This window comes from Dermacentor albipictus, chromosome 6 (genome assembly GCF_038994185.2).
Source record: "Dermacentor albipictus isolate Rhodes 1998 colony chromosome 6, USDA_Dalb.pri_finalv2, whole genome shotgun sequence".
NCBI classification, from domain to species: domain Eukaryota; kingdom Metazoa; phylum Arthropoda; class Arachnida; order Ixodida; family Ixodidae; genus Dermacentor; species Dermacentor albipictus.
Window position 1 is genome coordinate 97,796,355 of NC_091826.1, and position 23,778 is coordinate 97,820,132.

The window sequence follows — 23,778 nt, forward strand, 5'->3', positions numbered from 1 at the left end:
CCCCATGTTTCATATCTAAAGCGAAAAATTGAATATGGCGTCGGGACTCTCATATAAAAGCACACCCATACTTTAGTCCACCAACCTTGCTTTCTCTTTATCATGCAATCATTCACAATCACTTCACCTACTGCATTGCGACTTGGGGCAACACATGTAGGTGTCATATTGTTTCTTTACAATATGTCCAGATTGAGGCCATCCGCATTGTTACTTTCCAGTCACCCCGATGTAGTGCATCTGCTCTTTTGCAAGAGCATCGGATTCTCACAAATCATAAACTATTTCAATTGAACATGGCAATCCTTGTCTATAATTGTCGGTATTCAAACATTCCCTAAATAATATTTAACACTGAACAACTTGCTAATCATAATAAACTAGATTTTATTAGCTAACTACTTCTTATTACCTGTAATGCTGTGATGTATTTTAACATGTTCTGTTTGCTTCATTATGTGGAGACCTTTATATCTCTTTAACATTTCACCATATCCCAGTCCACTGGTTTCCTTGTGTCAGTACTTGTTAAAACTGTCCCTCTTGGCTACATTTCACATCCCCTGATTTGTTTTGTTTTCATTTCAGTACAAGATTTAATTCTTTACAGCGGTATGCCATGTTTTCAGTTTACTCGTTTTCTTGCATTAATCCATGTTAACAATTCTACCTCTGATGTATTTGCAGTAACCTGAATTGTCTTCTTACTTCTTTTTTGTTCAAAACGCAATTCTGTATATTATTATGTAATTTTTCAGTCCTTTTACTGTCGTGTGTAATTATTTGTAGACCACTTTACAAATTTGCTGCATCAGCTCTAACGTAATTTGTTTTTTTTTTAGTTCTTTCTAAGTAGAACAGAAGGTCCCCTTACAGCCTTCAGCTATGGGACCTTTTTCTGCATATCTTGTTACTGTGCGTGAGTGAATAAATAAAATTGTTCTTCTTACAAAAACAGACTAATTTTTGGCTACGAACGCGGGCAGTGTGCGAAGTTGCTCTAGCACTCACTGAATAGCATGCTAACTAAAAAAAAACATTAACTTTTTCTCTCACTATTCTGAATTAACAAGTTGTGTTGATTAAGGTATTCTGTTAATTTCAGAGGGGCAGATCTCGTATGAACGAGCATGTGAGTCGTAATTATGAAAACAGCACAGCTGCTCCCTAGGCGATTTTGAGGCACACAGTATAGTGGCTATATATACTGGCAGCGTTGCTTCTTGAGCGTGTACGTCGGATGTCTTTCGAAGCTCTGCATTGGGCGTTTTTAAAATGTTTATGTATGTCATGATTTGTGTGCTTTCATTGACTTGTTTCGCTGAATTTAACGCGGCTTTGTGTGTATATTTCGAAATTGGAGCAGTAGCCTCTGCATATAAAAATGTTCACGCAGACTAACGCGGTACCTTTTTTATACTCCCTTTGCACCTCGAAAGAACTGGGCTCATTGCAAAGCAAAATATAAAAAAAAAACTCTCATGGTGCCACGCAAAATTTCTGCTCACAGAGAGTGAAAATTCTGCTCAGATCATACGGAGCATAATAAACATCCAACCGCGGGGTCGCTAGAGCACAAGCATTACACTCCCACCTAGGATTTATTTCCATTTACAGAGTGCCGCGCATGACTCCAAAATTTGGCTTAGATGTTCACAGCAGCGTATGCTACCCACGGACTGTGTTTTTTCACCAAACTTTAGCGGTGGTTCAGTACCAAATTAGCAACGTTGGAAAATAACAACGTTAACAGCAAATTTGGCAAAATAGCCGTGGGAAGTAGTAAAATATGGCAATGACACAGTAATGTGCGCAATGGCGCGTAGCATGCGACAAAGCGGCGTCATGTCGCAGATGAAATCAGCGATTGCTGCAAACTACCGTTGTTTTATTATTCGCCGAGGCTGCAAATACACGCATGAACTGCGCATCCTAAAAGCAAATTTATTGAACCTTGTATCACAGAAACTGCGTGAAGCCTTTAAAGCAGCTGTCCAGCTTTACTTTGGCATTACATATGTAAACAAATTCTACCAATAGCATTCTACCAATAGGCAGCAAAGCATTCACGCAGTAAAGGAACACTTCCCAATACACAACAATGGAAACAATACATGTGTCATGCGGAAAAACTAGCAAAGAAAATTAAATGCACTTGATTGGTGCGCCCAGCATGCTATAGTCACCGATAGGAAAGTCCAAAAGATAAAAAAAAAGAAAGAAACAAATGACAGCGGATATATTGAAAGAGCACTCAAAACTCATACTCACTAACGCGTTCCGCTCTTGCACACTGGGGCTTGGTCAATACGGTGCACGTTTTCCCCACGAGAAACAAAACCGATTGCTGGCACACATACGATGTGGGCAACCGGTGGAGGAGGATTATTTGTTTGTTACAATTGGACAGAAGCTTGGCCTACTCTTAGGTAATTTTGCACGTCGTCGTTGGTAAAAAGAGCAAGAAAGCAAAACTAAAATCTACTAACAAGCGCTGTTTGCATTGTTTCGCCCTTTTTGATGTACATAGCATCGTCGTTTCGGTGCGATCAACCGTTCCCTTTCTATGTAGCCGAATTCTCTCTTCAACGCGACTTTTGTGACAGGTCCTTCCATCAGGAGTTCGGTGGTTGGACTCCTTTCGTGAGCAGAGAGTTGTAGCGGAACGCTGCCGCCAGTCCGTCCCTCCCTCCCACTTTGTAGCTGAGCTCTGCTCAACGAATGATAAAGGGGGTTGCATTTGGACGCTTGCGTGTGCATAGAGACTAAGAAATACCATACAAATTTCACATAACGTCAGATGTAAGCTCCAAATGTTTCTTACTGAGGCCGTAGGTTACACTTCTACAAGTACCTACCTTTGCTGTTGGCGTTCAGTTGCTTTTTGACAAGAATATTTCATTTACAGAAGTATAGACATAGACAAAATTATGTGTATCTTAAAATCATTCCTAATGATGCTCCCCTGCTGTGTATTCCACTTCGTAAGTAAACTAAATCGCCGGAGAGGACGCGGTCACGGCACTGAACTGAAGCAATTAATAACGGCGCAACAGTCCCATCCACGTCACTGTAGACGCCTGCGCCCTTTTTACTGGTAAACATGCAGTGGGTGTAAGCCTAATTGCTCTTGTAATATCATTCGATTATTTTCTTTGCCCTCGCAGTGGGTGTGTACCATTTTTGGAGGAAATTATTCGCCATCACGCTTGCACGAGGACCACGCGCCCGGTCGCATTCGGGTTTTCCGTGCTCGTACCAGTAGAATCCCAGCCCCGTGCAATCGGCCAAGCTTCATCGTTTTAGCTGAGTACGACTAATTCTTTTTTTCGTTCATTTTCAGTCCTTCCCACCGTGCTTCCTCTTTCCGCAGGGCCTTTCTGAGGCAGCCAGGCTAGCTTGTGCTTGCTTTTCTGTATTTGTTGACGCGGGCGTCAGCGTTCTGCATGGTTTGCGTTCTATAACTTGGGTATTGGCGTTTCAGCTTTGTCCTTTTTTACCTACGTATTTACAATTTTGTCGAGTTGATCTCACCCCTATACACGTGACTATGATGCCAACTAATTGAAGTGTTATACTGATGCAGAACGCGAAGACGCCAGTGCTGTGAGCTTCTGAGGGTGACTGCTACCTCCTCCGGTTGAACGCTGCCGGGACTCACCATTAAGCGCAAGGGGACGTGAGTGCTCTCCGCCAGCCTCGGTTTGTGCTCAAGCATCTTCAACGTCCGCTGAGAGAACGGTGAGCTACCTTGTACTGTCAGACTTGGTTAATGGGAAAGCCCAGTTCGATCGTTGGTGGGAAGTCTGCTATGCATATATCCATATAATAGTAATAATCACTTGAATAATGATAATGGCAATAACATTACTTGTGATACTTCCAGTCACCTGTTACTTGTTTGGCTACACCAAAAATGGCCACTAATTGCTTATCGAAGAGACATAATCATATGTGACGTATTTCAGATTGTTCATTTTATCTAGACCGTATGGGAGCTTTGAGATTGTAGATTCATAGCAGTAAGCGCTTTAATCCTAAGGTCATTTATTTTCCCAGGACTCCAGCAGTTTGCGTGAGCTTGCTACAATGGATTATCTTTAATAGCAAAATACTTAGAAATCGGATAAATGGAGCAGCTGGGCACGCTTTCACCGTAGCGTAGGCCAAATATATAAGTACGCACGTACGATTGCTGCAGAAGCCTTCGAATATAGATTTTTTTGCATTTCAGCTTACCATGCCTCTAATGATTCAAAAGTTACCTGTTTCCACAATTAGCGAGAAAATCAAAGGGGACTGAGATTATGAAGGAGAATTCTTGAAGAGGTGTGAGGAGATGACCACCACCACTTCACACAATTATATTTTTAATATAGCATCAAGGTACCTTGCCAAGCATGTCAAAGGCTAAGACAAAGACCACAGTTAACCACTGTAGCCAATCGCCAGTGAGACGATTTCGCAAAGATGCTTCGTAAGATAAATTTAAAAATCGTTGGAAAGAACTCGTTATATGTATAGAGGCAATGTGGTAAGCAAGGTGAGAAACATCCATAATTTATGCATAAACGATATGGCTGGTGGTTGAGTTTCATCTTACGCATAACAAAGCGTAGGTTGTGTCTGTTGTTTTGCGCAACTCTTGCCTCTATGATAGTGTTTCACCACTGAAAATTGTGGTGATTCTAGTGTGGCTCCCATTTCTGGCTAGGATGGATAGTTGGGCGTGTTGGTTAAGCATGATCTGAACTGAAGGCGCTAAAACGACGGTGGACGAAGAAGGAACACACACACACACACAGGGCGCTACTTCCAACAATGTTTAATCAGGAAAAAACGCCACTGATTTACACTAGGAGCGCAATCACAGTTTCTCAGTGCGCATTCGCATTCAGGTAAAGTAGTTCATTGCGTGATAGGGATATTGATGCAACGCTTACGCACTTATCACATGCTTCAATGATCCTTTTAGCCTCAATTATTATTGGAACCCATTTGTCATGGCTTCTGGCAACCACGGCGCAGGCGTGGAAGTCTGGTTTGCGTCTGCGATTCCTACAATGAATTGCCAGTTGGCCCTCCCTCCCGTTGTTCACTTTGTTATTGTGTTGCCTCAGCCTGTTATTCAGGCACTTCTCTGTTTGGCCCACGTTTTCTGCCCCGTGCAAGCACTGTAAGCTATGTAGAATGACGAACCCTCTTTCCCGCATGGCACCGGCCTGTGTCAACAAACACGATAACAAATTGTAGATTGTCAGGCGGGAGTCGCTTATGAGATTCCTTTAGATTTTGGTAGAAAGTACGTGGGACAAACAGAGTAGTGCCTGAATGACAGGCTGAAGCAACACAATAAGAAAGTCAACAAGGGGAGGGAGCGCCACCTCGAAATTCATTGTTGAAATTGCAAATTTAAGCCAGACTTCCGCGCCTGCGCTGTGGTTGCCAGAAGTCATCACAAATGGGTTCGATTAATAATTGAGGCCAAAAGGATCATTGAAGCAGGTGATAAGTGCGTAAGTTTTGCATCGATTGCCCTATCACGCAACGAACTGTTTTACCTGAACGTGAATGAGCACTGAGAAACTTTGATTGCGCTCCTACTTTAAATCCGTAGCGCTTTTTCCTGATTAAACTTTGTAGGAAGTGGAGCCCTGTGTGTTTGTGTGTGTTCCTTCTTCGTCAAACGTCGTTTTAGTGCTTGACATCAGATTACTGGCCTCCGCATTTGTGACCCTCACCCACAGCAAAATTTTGTGAGGTGGAGAAGGCAGATTTTTTTTTTTACGAACGGAGGCAGCAGGAACATTGCACAACCTTTGCTCTGTCACCTCATAAAAGTGCGCAGATATTTATTAGGTGCAATCGCACAACTTTTTAGTGATCATCTATAGCTTGCTGATTCTGTCTTGCTCATTGCGACAAATGCTTCAGATGAAAAGGGCATTCCCAATTCACATTCACAACTTTTGAGCATAATTACAAGGCTTATAGGGCCTGCACAAACACCTCCTAGATGCGAGAGCTGCACTCTATAAAGCCAAATCATTATATGCCGCATGAAATCGAAAATCTGGCGAGCGTCCGGCATTAACACCTTATGGGCAGAAAACAAACGTGACCAAGTGATTACGTCACATTCCCAGCGATGAACCTGCACTGGCCCTCACTGCAAAACACAATGGTGAAAAGTCCTGTAATTTGTGTGTGCGTGATCCCACGGCTCACACCCAAAAAACTGAATTCGCCCAAATCGAAAGTTCACCTACGTTCAAAAGCGACCTGGCCCACCCCCGAAGTTGACTCCGCCTAAGCTAAATATTTCGGTGGCACACCCCTAAAACAGAATTTGTCCAATTCGAAAATTGTGTTCACATACGTTCAAAGCAGACCTGGCCTACTCCCACAATGGATTTGACCACCTCCTAAAGCTTGGGTGCCGGACCCCCAAATTAACTTTGCACAATTCGAAAATTTAGCTGACCCACGTTCAAAACCGCCCTTTGGCCCGTCCCCAAAATTAGTTTTGCCCTAATCGAAAATTGAGTTGACCCACGTTCGAAATCTGCATGGCACACTCCCAAAATTATTCTGACCCACCCCCAAAAAATTTGACCCACCCCTACAATTAGGTGCGCCCAAATGCAACGCATGATGAAGTGAAAAGCATGACATGGAAGAGTCATACTGCTTTCCCATTCAATGCCTGCAAGAAGAATTAAGTTCCTATGTAACTTTTTTGACCTTACATAACCGCGTCAAAATGGGTTTTATTGAAGACATAATAAGTCGAAGTACTAGAAAGAAACCCTTAACATTAAAAGTTCTCCTTCGAGTAGAGTTAAAGGCCTATTGCAATAAGCAGCGTCTTCCTGGGCCTTCCACTGTCAAGCAAGCGCTCTTTCTGAAATTTTATGGGGAGGTACTCGTCTCCTGCCTAAATAGCGCTCCTTTTTTTCATGACGTAAATGTCGCTTTCGTACCGCAACTTGTACTAAAGGTGCGTGAGCTGCTCCGTTTATGCATGCGTGGGCCATGTCATCATCATCATCATCAGCCTGGTTACGCCCACTGCAGGGCAAAGGCCTCTCCCATATTTCTCCAACAACCCCGGTCATGTACTAATTGTGGCCATGCCGTCCCTGCAAACTTCTTAATCTCATCCGCCCACCTAACTTTCTGCCGTCCCCTGCTACGCTTCCCTTCCCTTGGAATCCAGTCCGTAACCCTTAATGACCATCGGTTATCTTCCCTCCTCATTACATGTCCTGCCCATGCCCATTTCTTTTTCTTGATTTCAACTAAGATGTCATTAACTCGCGTTTGTTCCCTCACCCAATCTGCTCTTTTCTTATCCGTTAACGTTACACCTATCATTCTTCTTTCCATAGCTCGTTGCGTCGTCCTCAATTTGAGTAAAACCCTTTTCGTAAGCCTCCAGGTTTCTGCCCCGTAGGTGAGTACTGGTTAGACACCAATATTATACACTTTTCTCTTGAGGGATAATGGAAACCTGCTGTTCATGATCTGAGAATGCCTGCCAAACGCACCCCAGCCATTCTTATTCTTCTGATTATTTCTGTCTCAAGATCCGGATCCGCAGTCACTACCTGCCCTAAGTAGATGTATTCCCTTACGACTTAACAGTGCCTCGCTGCCTATTGTAAACTGCTGTTCTCTTCCGAGACTGTTAAACATTACTTTAGTTTTCTGCAGATTAATTTTTAGACCCACTCTTCTGCTTTGCCTCTCCAGGTCAGTGAGCATGCATTGCAGTTGGTCCCCTGAGTTACTAAGCAAGGCAATATCATCAGCGAATCGCAAGTTACTAAGGTATTCTCCCGTAACTTTTATCCCCATTTCTTCCCAATCCAGGTCTCTGAATACCTCCTGTAAACACGCTGTGAATAGCATTGGAGAGATCGTATCTCCCTGCCTGACGCCTTTCTTTATTGGGATTTTGTTGCTTTCTTTATGGAGGACTATGGTGGCTGTGGAGCCGGTATAGATATTTTTCAGTATTTTTACATATGGCTCGTCTACACCCTGATTCCGTAATGCCTCCATGACTGCTGAGGTTTCGACAGAATCAAATGCTTTCTCGTAATCAATGAAAGCTATATATAAGGGTTGGTTATATTCCGCACATTTCTCTATTACCTGATTGATAGTGTGAATATGATCTATTGTTGAGTAGCCTTTACGGAATCCTGCCTGGTCCTTTGCTTGACAGAAGTCTAAGGTGTTCCTGATTCTATTTGCGATTACCTTAGTAAATAGTTTGTAGGCCACGGACAGTAGGCTGATTGGTCTATAATTTTTCAAGTCTTTGGCGTCCCCTTTCTTATGGATTAGGATTATGTTAGCGTTTTTCCAAGATTCCGGTACGCTCGACGTTATGAGGCATTGCGTATACAGTGTGGCCAGTTTCTCTAGAACAATCTGCCCACCATCCTTCAACAAATCTGCTGTTACCTGATCCTCCCCAGCTGCCTTCCCCCTTTGCATATCTCCCAAGGCTTTCTTTACTTCTTCCGGCGTTACCTGTGGGATTTCGAATTCCTCTAGACTACTTTCTCTTCCATTATCGTCGTGGTTGGCACTGGTACTGTACAAATCTCTATAGAACTCCTCAGCCACTTGTACTATCTCATCCATATTAGTAATGATATTGCCGGCTTTGTCTCTTAACGCATACATCTGATTCTTGCCAATTCCTAGTTTCTTCTTCACTGTTTTTAGGCTTCCTCCGTTCCTGAGAGCATGTTCAATTCTATCCATATTATACTTCCTTATGTCAGCTGTCTCACGCTTGTTGATTAGCTTCGAAAGTTCTGCCAGTTCTATTCTAGCTGTAGGGTTAGAGGCTTTCATACGTTGGGGTTTCTTGAACAGATCTTTCGTCTCCTGTGATAGTTTACTGGTATCCTGCCTAACGGAGTTGCCACTGACTTCCATTGCACACTCCTTAATGATGTCCACAAGATTGTCGTTCATTGCTTCAACACTAAGGTCCTCTTCCTGAGTTAAAGCCGAATACCTGTTCTGTAGGTTGATCTGGAATTCCTCTATTTTCCCTCTTAGCGCTAACTCATTGATCGGCTTCTTATGTACCAGTTTCTTCCGTTCCCTTCTCAGGTCTAGGCTAATTCGAGTTCTTACCATCCTGTGGTCACTGCAGCGCACCTTGCCGAGCACGTCCACATCTTTTATGATGCCAGGGTTAGCGCAGAGTATGAAGTCTATTTCATTTCTAGTCTCACCGTTCGGGCCCCTCCACGTCCACTTTCGGCTATCCCGTTTGCGGAAGAAGGTATTCATTAACCTCATATTATTCTGTTCCGCAAACTCTACCAATAACTCCCCCTGATATTCCTAGTGCCTATGCCATATTCCCCCACTGCCTTGTCTCCAGCCTCCTTTTTGCCTACCTTGGCATTAAAGTCACCCATTAGTATAGTGTATTTAGTTTTCACTCTACCCATCGCCGATTCCACGTCTTCATAGAAGTTTTCGACTTCCTGGTCATCATGACTGGATGTAGGGGCGTAGACCTGTACAATCTTCATTTTGTACCTCTTATTAAGTTTCACAACAAAACCTGCCACCCTCTCGTTGATGCTATAGAATTCCTGTATGTTACCAGCTATATTCTTATTGATCAGGAATCCGACGCCTAGTTCCCTTCTCTCTGCTAAGCCCCGGTAGCACAGGACGTGCCCGCTTTTTAGCACTGTATATGCTTCTTTTGGCCTCCTAACTTCGCTGAGCCCTATTATATCCCATTTACTGCCCTCTAATTCCTCCAATAGCACTGCTAGACTCGCCTCACTAGACAATGTTCTAGCGTTAAACGTTGCCAGGTTCATATTCCAATGGCGGCCTGTCCGGGCCATGTAACGTAAAACTATTGTAATATGTTTCTATTTCAATCTCCTGACGCCAAGTTTGCATAACTGCCGACGCAAGTATTGGTCAGTCACCCGCAGGATCGTCTGAACTGACCGATCAAACATTCTCCTCGTTCATACGAGGTAACTTTCGTTTGCTTGAAAAACGAATTATATTGCCTACACTGAGCGGCTTGTCTTATCTAATTGACTTACAAGAGGCGAGGAGCACGTTCAAGTTGAGAGGGATTCGTTGGGGCCGAGCCAGGGCACTGAAAATACATTGCAGGACAAAGAGGGTGGTGCCAGCATCTGCGATTGGTCCGCTTTCTCTTCCTTACCTTGCGGTGGCTCGTCGACAATCGCGGCGGCATGCAACTGAAGCATAAGAATGACGCTAAAATGGATCCTCAGCAAAGAAGAGTTGGCAGAACGAGGTTGTAAACGTGCTGAAAGTTCTCCAAAACGCTACACGGTAACGCAGAAAGTTTTATTACACGCAAATAAACCCATGCTTTCCGGCAGGTGCGAGTAGCTAGTACCTCAGCGATCGGCGGCAGCCATCTTTTATTGCTTTAAGAACGGGCCAGGCTGCGTCTATTCAAATGAAAATTCAGTTTTGTTCTGCAAATTAATGCATCTTTAACGCGTACCCGTCACTTTGACGCGGTGAGTTCTTGCGATTTTGTGACGTCACGTGACAGGCAAGTGAATCGGGCGCAGCCCGAAAACTTTTAACCAATAGCTGAGGGCTAATGCCAAAAAAAAGCAACGAATGAAAAATAACTATTTTTCTTTTGTTCGGTCAAATAAGACATAATCAGTGGTCGTCATATCAGGTGGGGAGCTATCGCGGTTTCCGTGACGTGGCGTGACCGACAAGTGAAGTTGGGGTGGGCCAAAAAATGTTTTTGACCGATTGCTGTGGCCTCATTGCAGAAGTGGAGTAGAAAACCTCTTGCTCAGTAGCAGTGAGTGTTGGCATTTCGCCCACATTCACGGCACTTCTTGTACCTGTATCTGCGATGTGTTCCTGCAATGGTCTTATATTTGTGTATAAGCGAACGATGCCAACGATGACTGCGAGTGGCGCAAGTGTTGTGGAGTAGACCCGAAATAACCAAACCCAGCCTCGTTCGGAGGCGTTCGAATGGTCCCCAGGAAACCTGCCGCTTGTTGGTGTTCTTGAAGTGATCACAAGGCTCAAGCAATTGGTGTACTTCCACTTTGCCTTGTGTACTAAATATAACAGTAAGAAAGGCTTAAACTTTCACCGAAGTTTATGCATAGCGTAGCCGCTTAATCGATCTGCATGCTATCGGCTCATTTGGGATCTGGAACATAAACATATAGCGAAAATAAATTCCTATAGTTAGCTTTTGCGTCAGTGTACTTGAGCAAACCGTTTCTACGTGTATGCAGTGCCAGCACAAGAAGTTATGTGTGCCGTGGTGACGCATTATATAAGCATGCACATTCATGTCCTTTCGCCGAAGGCTGCTCGCACAAACCGATGTCGCTTTGACTGAGATACGACTACGTGACTCCACACAGACGTGTCAGCTGAAACGTATTGTTAAAATAAGGAAATATTGCATTTTTCATGCGCGCAGAACAAGAAACAGCTATCGAAACTGGTGGTAGTATTCCGTAGAGCGTCGCGAATCCGTGGTTCACTTAAGACATTTTTGAAGTTACAATGCCAATTGTAAATGAAAATTACATTTGTGGCACTGGGAGGCATAAGGTTGTATGTTTAGAACATTTTATTTCTAATAGAGGCATAAGTTTTGGTTGGCGGGCGAAAGCGCACCTGGCATGTCTGTGCGAAACATACAAGCACAAACTGAAACTTCGCCCGGGTGTAGACAAGGGAAATTATTTCCGATTTTGCGCGTGCCGGTATGGCATTGTGGTAAAGTCCTACGCTTTATATGCCAATGTCAAAGGATGAAATGATCTTAGTGTCAAGTGTTGCCTTCTTTATTAAACAAATATATACGGTATCCAAGCAAAGTGTTTTGCTTGCTCTAGAGCTTCCTTTCGCACCCATACCCAGCACTGTTTGGCATGCCGCACCGGTCCAGTGCTCCAGCACCCAGCACGCGACACTGGACCCATTATCCAGCATGGCACTGGATACTGGGTACTGTGTTCTGTAAAAGGGAGCGGTGCTTCGTAAGCTCCATTGCGAGAGCACCTACTTTCGTGTTGCCACTCCTTGTTCCTGCCTCTCGCAGTCCATTTGCATCCCGAAATCTCTTAAAGAGCTTTTTACTGCTCACAGAGCGAAATCCAGCTTCTGTGAGGCTGCCCGTGACATGGAAAACGGCAGCCATGGAAAAGGGGATGGAAAAAAGGCAGGTTTGTGCTTAAATGATGTTTTTTATAGCAACTGACAGAAATATTGTCACAATCTCTAATGCTAGAAAAAGGGAATACTGACAGAGGCCTTGGACAAGATGAAGAGTTTAGGTTTTTTAACTGCTCCACGCACGTTTGCTCCGCCATTAAAAGCCATCTGAGTACAGACATGCATTTCTTTCTTCTCGTAACAATATCTTGCCTGAAGCATCTTGGGAACCCTGATGATACACTACCAATCACAGTGACCTAGCCTGTTCAGAGGAAATCTTAGTACATTTGAATCGCATAGTGGCATCAAAAGAAAGCAAGGACATGTAGAGTGCGCATTACATTACTACATCACCTTAGTCGTACACAGATACGGGCTTTTTATAGTCAGTGCAAGATTCATGCAGAATTAAGTAATATTCCAGTTATCCAGCATTATCGAAATAGTAGGAATGTAAGCGAAACCAATGCAATACAGACCGAGAAAGGGTCAGAACAGAGGACTTCGTCTCTCAGTGCCAGTCCTTTGTTGCGGGCCAGCTTGAGGTTCTTCCAACAAATAGAAACGTTCTGCATATTTGCTGTAAAAACAACGTGACATTGGAGGGCTATATATGGCCGGTTAGCTTCTCTCAGCACATTTATTTATCATAGAGTAGGTCCAAATCATTTATGACAAAGCACCGCCTGTACATTTCATATAGTGCCACCGAGCACCCATGCGCAATAATGTGGCGATGGTGCTGCCACCTGTAGCTCAACGTTACGATGAACAGTAATGAATAAATGAAAATAAAACCACAAACATATCTGCAATGCCAACATAACCTGAAGAATTCCCACCTAATCAAAATAATATGTGGAATTTATGATATCCATGCCTAATTTACTTATAGCTTATGTAAACCAAACACACTTACGAGATTCGTAATACTTGCCACCTGAGCCACCAGTGTTTAAGAGTAGTTCAGAAGGAAAATATGCAGAAGAACTAGGCAATCCTCAATGACCTGGTGAGAGAACGAGTGTTTGTTTACCCTCGCCGTGTATAATTTGTGCAAACGCGTGCTTGTCTAGCCCACTTACTCAGAGGCAACCACGATCATTGTAGCATCTAGCCTCAGGCCTGTAGACTCGGCTGATTGCTGTCTCTAAAGCACACAGACCTATTAATAAACCAGCTCACTATATTGAAAGGATTCCTTAATTTACTTGAATAATTTTAATTTTGCCACACCATATGTGACAGCAGTGTGCTCGCCTTCTCAGCCATTTCCTCAGAATGAGTACATGCCACAGTGCATATAGATGAGACACATGACAGCCTAATGTTTCGACAGAAGACTTTCAGCGTTGCTAAGGAGAAACAATCATTGTATGTGCCTAATGTTATTTTCGGCAAAAATGAATAAAGTAAGCAAAACTGTTGGGAGCTCTGTTCAGCTGATGCAAAGAATACACATTTTGAAAGTTTGAGAAAGGCGAGTCAACCTATTTTTATCCAAAAGTAAAAGCAGGATTCCCGGGTGGCTGTAATGGCATCTTAGTCGGGGGGCTGCGTCGATGCTAAGAACGAGCAGCGGATGTTGACCCTGCAAGCAGTGGCGTAGCCAGAAATTTTGTTCGGGGGGGGGCTACGCCACTGGCCGAATATATATATATATATATGTGTGTGTGTGTGTGTGTGTGTGTGTGTGTGTGTGTGTATTTTTTAATATATTTTTTATATATATGTATTTATTATTTTTCATTTAGGTGGTCAATGATTTATTAAAAATTCGCCAAAATTGAAAATTTTCGGGAAACGAAATTATCAAGTTTAAAACTCCGTGACTCAACAATGAAAAATGATATCGCAATTCTGTGAATTGCATATAATAGTACATCTATAGCGCACAACATAGATATGTTACACATGAATCTCAAAAAAATTTAGTATTGCGGAAATACGGCTTTTGCAGAACCCTTGTACATAACGTAACCAATTCACGTAAGATAGAAATTTACACAGCAAACTTGTCCGCTTTGACTGTTATAATATATGCCGTTTACAGAACCACAATATCTGTTCTTCATGCATAGCTATTAGTTTGTAAACGTCGTGCTTCTATTTTTTCAAACTTTCGAATTTTCCAAAATATTTCAAACAAAATTCAGGCCCTAAATCGAAGTTCTGTTTCCAACAGACACTAGGATATAACTTTCTCTCTCAAATGCAACCAATTTCAATAAAAGCGATTAGCAGGATTATCTCAGAAAAGCGTTTCTGCGTTTTACAAGTATTTGAACAGGCCGCGTCGGATTGGGCCCGAGCTAAAGCTTCCTCTTAAACAATTTATCGAGGGATCAAATACACGAATAATAACTGCATTGTCATTGCCAAAGATGCTTCAAACGAATTCTTGAAAGCTACGCTCTGTAAATGCAAGTAAAATATGTATTTTTTCATAAAATATTATACTCGTATGTGCTAAAAATTGTGCCCAACATAACTGATGTCAATGCTTCCATGTTTTTTTTTCTATTTATTAGGTAAAGAAAATATCACACGAACTTTAGAACTATATCAGTTCGGAACCAGGAAAGCAGTGTATGCCGCTGATATGAAAGTTAAAAGGCAATGAAGTGAACAAGTTGAAGACAAATATGCCAATGAAACTTTGTCATTCAAGAACCGTGCCTACATTCTTGTATATATGCAATGGCCAGTGAAAAATCTCAATGACGCTGTCGTTTGTTCCAATGTATTACGCAGGAGTAGCTGTCCCTTGTCGTGTATCGTGAGTAATTGCACCGAAGTTATAGTCGCGACAGAGAGCACGTATAAAAAGCAGAAGTTCTGCACGATGGTTTTGGCTCAGTCTTGGAATGTCTTTGCAACGTCCTTTGAACCGTTTGCTCCAACGCTTCACAGTGGTCAATGAAATGCAGTGTTCAACGTACACGGCAGTCATGTGGCGATTAATTTCTGTTTTGGAAACACCTTCAGCTGTCAAAAACTTCGCGACACCGAGCTGTTCAACTTTTGAAGTGTCCATTATGTGACGCAATCATATTCAACCCAGTGTATGAGAGCATTAAAGAACATTTATCTTCACACCTGGGTGTCACTTTTGTAAATGAGACATGCCGTTCTCCTACGCTCATGCTTGAATTAGGAAGGAACAGCGCCAACTAAGACGAACACAAGAGGGGAGAACGACACAGGACAAGCGCCTGGCGCTTGTCCTGTGTCGTTCTCCCCTCTTGTGTTCGTCTTAGTTGGCGCTGTTCCTTCCTAATTCAAGTATGCACCATCTAGCCCAAATGAATGTTCTCCTGAACTACGCTCATGCCTCGCAGATAATGAACCGAACCATTATTGCGCGGTTAGGGTAGGCTCACTTTCATTTGACTCGCCTTCGTACATTAGAAATGCAAAGATACAATGGGATATGCAAATGCGAAAATTCGGCTTGATAAAGGACAAAAAAGTGTCACTGGAAACAAAGTTCACTGCATGTATACACAAAACCTCGCAACAAGATATTTAAGTATGCGCATAAGTCTCCAATGAGTCTATGTATGTAAGAAGAAGTAACTGTATATAATGCCTCAAACAAGGCAAATAAACATGTTGCACAATCAAAGATTCCCAGAATCCTAGATTCCGCCCCCAATCCATCCACTCCCCCCGATGTATTGCGCGCGACGGAAGGCGGCGCGCTTGCTCCCCGCTTTTCTCCTTTGCGCCCACAAGACTGAGCCACCATCGTCGGCTCACCCATTCCACCTCCCCTCCTGCGCTTTCACTCGCGCATACAGCATTCAGCGCGTGGTCGCGATGTTATAACTTTTGGACTTTATACGAAACATGAGGGCGATGGCAGGAATGCGCCTGGAGTGTCCTTATAATTGCTTTCGCAATAATAAAATAAACGTATCCGGCAACTGAAGCGTCCCGTCGCCCATTACTTTCCGCAAAAGAAGTATCAAAATCGAACTTTCACCATGCGCCAATTCGCTGCGCCGCAACAATGTTATTTTTTTTCTGTGAGGCGGAGGCACCGAAATGAAAAAAACGAGCGCATAGGAAAGTATGTTGGCCAGAATCTAATGCCTACTTCGGGCACCTAATAGGGCTAGGGAAGGAATACCGAAGAAAACATGAGACGCTTGGTCCACTGAGAACCATACGCATACTGCTCAGTATCCTACAGCTGCGAAACAAGACTTTCCGTAAAGGTTCCGCTCAAGGAATTCGGTGCAATCGTTCGAGTCCCCATAGTGATGGCGGCGAGCGACCATTGTTTTTTTTTTTCTCGTCTGCTAGCCAGAAAGCGTCCAAAACTCTGTCCGGTGAAAATCCACTCGGCCAGAGCAAACCGAACGCGCACCGAAGTGCACCGCACGGTGGTCGGGGCCATACGAGAAAAACGTATGCGCTCTTGCTGGGTCTGGCAGCCCGCGGGTAGGGTAGCGAGAACAAAAAAAAAATTGAAGAGGCTCAATGTGTCCTCGCGAATAAAAGTCAAAGTGGAAAAAATAAATAAGAACGTAGTTACTTTGGCTGGCTTTAGTGTCTTGACATGGATGTTCTGGCGTAGGTTAAAAAAAATGTTCATATTTTTTTATCTGACATGACGGCACAAATGAACCACCCCAACGCTTCGTCTCATTGGACCTCGCTGCCTGCTTTGTCAAATCGTCTGCTAGTGTGTTGATTTGGCTTGTCTCGTTGTATGTTCTGACGTAAGACTTTAGAAAAGTTAATAGACCTTTGGCGTCAAATGTTTATAACAACATTAAACCCACAAAGTTCCGCAATTGAAAATCTAAAGCACAACTTTGTGGAAATGTCAATGCACCTCTCACATCAAGAGCTTATGAGATATATACCCATAAAGTTTCGCAATTGATATCCATGCGCTCCTTAGATTCCGTGGCCTCAGTGAGATGCCGCGGCGAGCCCGCTCACCATCAAAGCGCCCTTGAAACTTTCTGCTCGGATGGGACTGCTTGACGTTATGTGACTCCCGGTTTATGGGCGTTGCCACGAAATCCAGCCCGAGTTTGCAATCTTCGCGGTTAAATGTCTTTTCGAGCGTCAAAAAGACATTCTAGACAAAATCCAAAGTGATTTCCGGCGCCGGTGGTCGCTTTGGTCGGCGGTGCATGGACAGCACGAAAAAATTTCGGGGGGGGCTGAAGCCCCATAAGCCCCCCCCCCCTGGCTACGCCCCTGCCTGCAAGGCCAGGGTTGGCGGCTTTCCCAAAAGTGGGGATAACGCAGAGACGGACGGTCGCCACTAGGGCTCCTCCTCCAAAATTCCGGGGACTTAAAAATAAATGCAGGAAAGGAGGAAGAGTTTATATTCAAAATAAGCTGTCCGTGGGGTATACGTGGGGCTCTATGTCGAAGCTGGTCGAGCAAGGAACGTAGACTAAGTGTTGCGCGGCCGCTGCAGGAGAGTGTTGCGCGGCTCTTGCTGGACACAGAAAGCCTCGCCTGAAACACGGATTCGTGAACCATAAAGCATCTCGGCTGCGCTTACTCCGAGGTCATCCTTTATGTTGTTCGCAGCCGCCGTAGTACAAGGGTAGCCTTTCCACCGAGTGCTTTCTATCGAGCATGGTGGTCATTGACGTCTTCAGTTATCGGAAGAGATGCTCGACCATGCCATTGCTCTGCGGGTGGTAAGCTGTGGTGTTATGAAGGCAGGTGCCAAGCAGTCTCGCCAGGGTGGAAAAAAACGAATTTTGGAATTGCCGGCCTCGGTGAGTAGTTATGCGATGAGGGCAACCATACCGCCGCACCCATACAGCATCGAATGCTTACGCCATGGTTTTTCCCGTGATGACTTGCAGAGGGGTGCCTCAGGCTACCTTGAGTACAGGTCAACACACGTTACGAGGTTTTTCGCAGACTGGAATAGGAGGCCCCAACAAATCTAAATCCACGTGATCGAAAGTGCTCTCTCGAAGTCAGAACAGCTGCGCCACTGAAAGCGCGTGCCAAGTCCTTTTCACGGCGTGAGAGGCTTCACAATTTCTTGCCCAGCTTCAAACATCTATGTTTATCCCTCGCCAGATGAAGCGGTCCGTGATAAGCCTCTGTGTCACACAGATGCCGAAATGCGTTTGCCGCGCAGTGAACCAAATACTGTCCACTAAAACTGAAGATACACGACAAGGGCAGGAGCTGCTTGCGATATTTCGCACGTGACCAGTGACCAGTAGGGAAGCGGCACCTCCGCAAAACTGTACCGACGAGCCTTCTTCCCGCAGTTGGCGTAGCTTGGAGTAGGTTTGGTGAGCGGCGACTAGAGCTGGGAAATCCAAAGGGCCCGCAGGCACAGTGGCGATCCACGACAGGGCGTCAGCTGCCTCATTTTCGGTCCCAGAGATATGGTGGATGTCCGTAGAAAATTCAGAAATAAAGGAAAGTTTCCGAAGCTCACGTTCAGTGTCCTAGGAATCGTTATTGTTGAAAACCTAGGATAGCAGCCTATGGTCAGTCAGAATGTAAAAGCTGCAGCCTTCAAAAACAGAGCAACGGAAATGCTTGACAGCTCAATAGATGGCCAACATCTCTCTCCCGAAGGTGCTGTAGCGAGCTTCTGTCGGTTTCAGTCGTTTTGAGAAGTCCAGTGGCTTCCAGACTGCGCTATTGTGCTGCTGCAGTACTGCCGCCACTGCTTTGCTCGAAGCCTCGACTACCATAAGGCGAGTTGGTGTTAGGGCCAACAGATCATACAGCAACAATGCAGTCACCAGCCGCGTTTTGGCTTCCTGGAAGGAGTTTCCGTGCTTTCAGGCCCACTGGAAGCTAGGCGGCTTTTTGGATTCACTATGCCGCAGATGTGTCTTTTCGCCACACGTATTCACCTTGACACTTTTTTAGAGTGTGTGTGGGTTTCCATAAAACATAAAGCAGGCCTAATAATCATTGGTGCTTTTTATCGACCTCCTGACATGGGCAATACGTTTTCTCGTGAATTCCAACGGCTCTTTGAAATCATTGCTGTTCGTTTTTCTAAATCTCTAGTTCTAATTTTCGGTGATTTTAATTTCCCCGAAGTTCATTGGGCTAACCTTTCAACAGCAACCTACCTATCTGAGGCCCACACTTTCCTGCAGTCATGTCTCGACTTTTCTTTAACACAGCTTATCACCCGTCCTACGCGATCTTCGACTACATCCGCTAATATTTTAGATCTAGTATTAACCACTGATCCTGACGTGTGCTTCGACTTAACTCATCAAGATGGGCTATCTGACCATGATATCATAACAGGCAGTCTTGCAGTTTCCCTTCCAAGACGTCCGTGCTCTGATAAGTACATCCGATGTTACAATCGAGCGGATTTTGAGAGCATTAACTCCGCGCTATCTGACTTCTCTTTATATTTCCTCAATAGATGCCAATTTCAAACCATCGAACATAACTGGGCTGAACTTAAAACCACTCTTACTGAACTAATTAATCGATTCGTCCCTCTAACAAAAATAGCCTGCACCCCGACAGCCCCGTGGTTTACCGTAAAGCTTCGGCGCCTCAATAATGAGAAAAAGCGTTTATATCGTAAAGCCGATAAAACCCGCGACGCAGATTCCTGGCACCGTTATAAGACCTGCGATAAGCAATATCAGTCACTGCTAAAATCATCTAAACGACATTTCTTTGCCCATGACCTATATTCTATGCTCACTAACAATCCTCAACGTTTTTGGCGCGTAATAAACCCGAAGAGCTATCCCGATTTAACACTAGTCGATGAGCACGGTGATATGGTCCACCACTCGGAATGTGCTGATTTATGGAATAGTGCGTTTTCATCTGTATTCACACAGGAAGACACCATATCTTCACCAACCCTTGACAATCTCATTAACAAATCAATGCCAGAAATAATTATTAGCGAAGCAGGTATTTCTTCTTTACTAAATAAACTTAAAGTTTCTTCCGCCTCTGATCACACTGGCATTAATAATAAAGTATTAAAGCATTTGTCACCTAGTTTATCACCTATATTATGTGCACTCTTCTCGCAGTCTTTATCAACTAACACTATTCCGCACGATTGGAAGGTGGCAAAAGTCATACCCATTTTTAAGTCCAGAGACCGAACTCGCCCATTAAATTACCGCCCCATCTCCTTAACTAGTACTATTTGTAAATTACTTGAACACATCTTGTATACTGAAATTATTAACTACTTAGAAGAGCACAAAATTATTTTTGATTACCAACATGGCTTTCGTCGTGGTTATTCATGCGAAACACAGTTAGCCGGCTTTTTACATGATATACATTCATACCTAGACCTAGGGTTTCAAGTTGATGCTATCTTCCTGGATTTCTCGAAAGCTTTCGATCGCGTTGCTCACCATAGACTAATACTGAAGCTAATGAACCTTAACATACACCCAACCGTTATTGGATGGATTAAGGATTTCCTCTCATCCAGGGTACAATATACGTCTGTTAACAACAGTAATTCCTCATATACCAAAGTAACCTCCGGTGTTCCGCAGGGCAGCGTTCTTGGCCCTTTACTTTTCTTAATCTATATTAATGACCTGCATAACTGTGTGTCTTCCCACATCAGACTTTTTGCCGATAACTGCGTAATATATCGATTAATTTCATGCGACAATGACACAGATATTCTTCAAACCGATCTTAACGCTATTAGCACATGTTGTTCAACATGGTTGATGACTCTTAATACAGCTAAAACGAAGTTATTATCATTTACTAGGCGCAACCACCGTATTCCAACATCGTATGTAATATCTAACAACATAATTGAACTTACAACTTCATATAAGTACCTTGGTGTTCACTTAGTCTGATCTAACGTGGCATCATCACATCCGCCTGACGTTGGCATCAGCTAACCGCTCTTTAGGCCTCCTCAAACGCAACCTTAAGCATGTTCCAGCTAAACTACGCAGACTAGCATACATCACATTAATACGCCCCAAACTCGAGTATGCATCTGCCATCTGGAATCCTTTTCAAACATATATCGCCCAAGAAATCGAATGACTGCAAAACCGCGCGGTCCGTTTCATTTTTTCTGATTATTCACCCTATACTAGCATTTCAGCACTAAAAGCTCGCGCTCAGCTTGACGACTTATCTCATCGCCGCAGAATTGCCCGCCTCTCACTGCTGCACAAGCTTTATCATCATCCGCACCTTCACCGTATCTTCGAACCAGCGACAGCCTTCTTTCCACGCACAGACCATATCTTCAAGATAAAACGCATCAGTTGTCGCTCAGCTAACTATGCTAACTCCTTTGTTCCCCGAACAATTGTTGAATGGAATAACCTACCATCACACATTGCCACTCAAACCGATTTCGCATCCTTTCAGGAACTATTAGGCAATAGTTACGTGTAAATATCCATAATGTACCGTTTCTTCATACGTTGTTCAGTGTATATATTGTTTTGATCATTTGTCTTACCATTCTGCGTGCACATTGCACAAGTCGATTCATGTCTTATTAATTTGTTAACGTGACAACTGACGCATTTTCGAGCAACACCCCGTTTTACTTCTTTTACGTTGTACCTATTTTATTCCCTTAATTTATTTTCGCAGACAGTTTTGTATTTTCTGAGTTTCACTTGCCTAATGTATTTCGTATATTGTTTTACTTGTGTATTTTGCTAAATATCGTACTTTTGTATAACTTTCGTGTTTTCTTTTGTAAAAATTTTGTATAACTTTTGTGTACTTCAGTTGTTGTTGTTTTTCCCGTAACGCGCAAAGCTCACATCTTTTTCATGTATCTGTACCCCCTATGTAATACTCCTTCGGGGGCCTTTAGGGGTATTATGAAATAAATAAATAAATAAATAAATAAATAATAAATGTGTAAGCGGCTGAAGAACTGGCGCACAGGATGGTACGAAGCGCCTGTGAAAATGTATGAGCCCCAGAAACTCGAGCAACTTGCGGAATGAGGTTGGAGAAGGGAAGTCGTCAATTGCCTGAAGCCATGATTCCATTAGCTTCATACCTTGCGGTGAAATGGTACGCGGTCGTCAAATTAATCTTGCTCTATAGTTTGGTTCCTGCGAGACGACCACTGAAGTCGTGTGTGGGGAAGTGGGTATTGATCCGGGAGTAGTGGCGGGTATTAAACGCTCGGTAATCGCCGCAAGGCCGCCAGTCGCCATGGGCCTGCTTGGAACCAGACGGAGTGGTCAAGACCAATTGCTGGAGAAAGGACGAATAGCTGAAGCATGTGTTCAACTTGCAACCTCTACCCAGTGAGCCTTCATGGCCGAGCACGATAAGTGGTGCGGTGGCAGTGATATCATCTGTCACCATGTATTTCGCGTGCAGTGCATCGTTTCATGGCTTCCTAAGTTGCGGGTACACAGCAAGTATCTTGTTGTGCGTAGATACCGGCAGAAATGGTAGGTGCGGTGACGTTGGACTGCAGGTCAAGTACATCGATGGAAGTGATGGTATTCTTTAGGCGCCGATCGTGTATAGTCACATAAAGGTTGAAATGGCCGAGGAAGTCCGCTCCGAATATGACAAGGCTGACGTCGGCGATCACGATCATCCATCTTGCAAGTCTGGAGTCCGATGCCTAGTGTCATTCACCGGAGCCCATACGATGTCACGGCAGTGTTGTTCACTGTGTGGAGCGTGGGTGTGTACTGGCCGCGTTGGCGATCTCCGGCCGGGGCGGGATCGACAGACAGCTCGGCTCCGATGTCAATGAGCAGGCGAGTGCCAGTGATGCGGTCAACCACGAAGCATAGGCGGCTTGCATGAGTGCCGATGTCGCATATAGCCGTTAGTGACTGGTCGGTGCGTTTCCCGTCCGTGAACAGGACTGAATGCAGCGACTTGCTTGTTCGTAAAAGAGACGGTGGTGCCAGCAAAACTATCGCGGTTAGTCTATAGATGCACTGCTAGACGGAACCTAGTGGTGACGCCAAAGTTGGTCGTCAGCGTTGCCTACAGTAGTCAGCGTCTCCGGTGGACTAGTGCGACTGTCGACTGTTTCCTCCAGGGGCGATAATCGGTCCCCTGGCTCTGATATTCTCGCAGCGGTGATCTGTAGCTCTTTCGAAGACGAGCAGTCGCAGATGCGGGGAGCAAGTCCGTCTAGCCAATCGAGGCCTATATGTCGAATCCGATAGTACCATGCAGGCAGACTGTGGGATGCGTTACAAGGACAGTTGTCCGTGAAGTGACTAAAACCCAGAGATTATTAAGCCAAACGCTGGGAAGCTGAAGCTCTTATGTGATCGAAAGGAAACGTAATCGTGCTGTCGTCTCTTTCAGCAAAAGTAGGAGCAGCGTACTTCATAGCCAGCGTTCGAAAAAAAAAACCTATATGTTCTGGGTCACAACTTGTTGGGACGTAGGTTTACCGGAGGAACGCAATACCCATTTTGAGAACTTGATAACGGAGAGTCAACTGGATCTTGGGTAAACGCAACAGCACATTTTCGGAGTGGTTTGGTGGCGTCCTAGTCGGGGAGCTGCCTCGATTCCAAAAAAGACCAGGGG

General features: G+C 44.2%; 1 protein-coding gene across 3 annotated transcripts in view; it reads left to right on the plus strand.

Moving 5' to 3' along the window:
• The window catches only part of LOC139061299 (calcium-activated chloride channel regulator 1-like), a 332,028-nt gene that overhangs the window by 28,569 nt on the left and 279,681 nt on the right, over positions 1-23,778 (plus strand). For 2 of the 3 annotated variants that reach the window (XM_070541076.1, XM_070541074.1), the window contains exons 1-2: positions 3,190-3,310; positions 3,587-3,741. The gene's annotated coding sequence lies outside the window, so the exon portion shown is untranslated. Of the gene's footprint in view, positions 1-3,189; positions 3,311-3,586; positions 3,742-23,778 lie in introns of those variants that run through there. The other variant, XM_070541075.1, reaches the window with a different exon arrangement.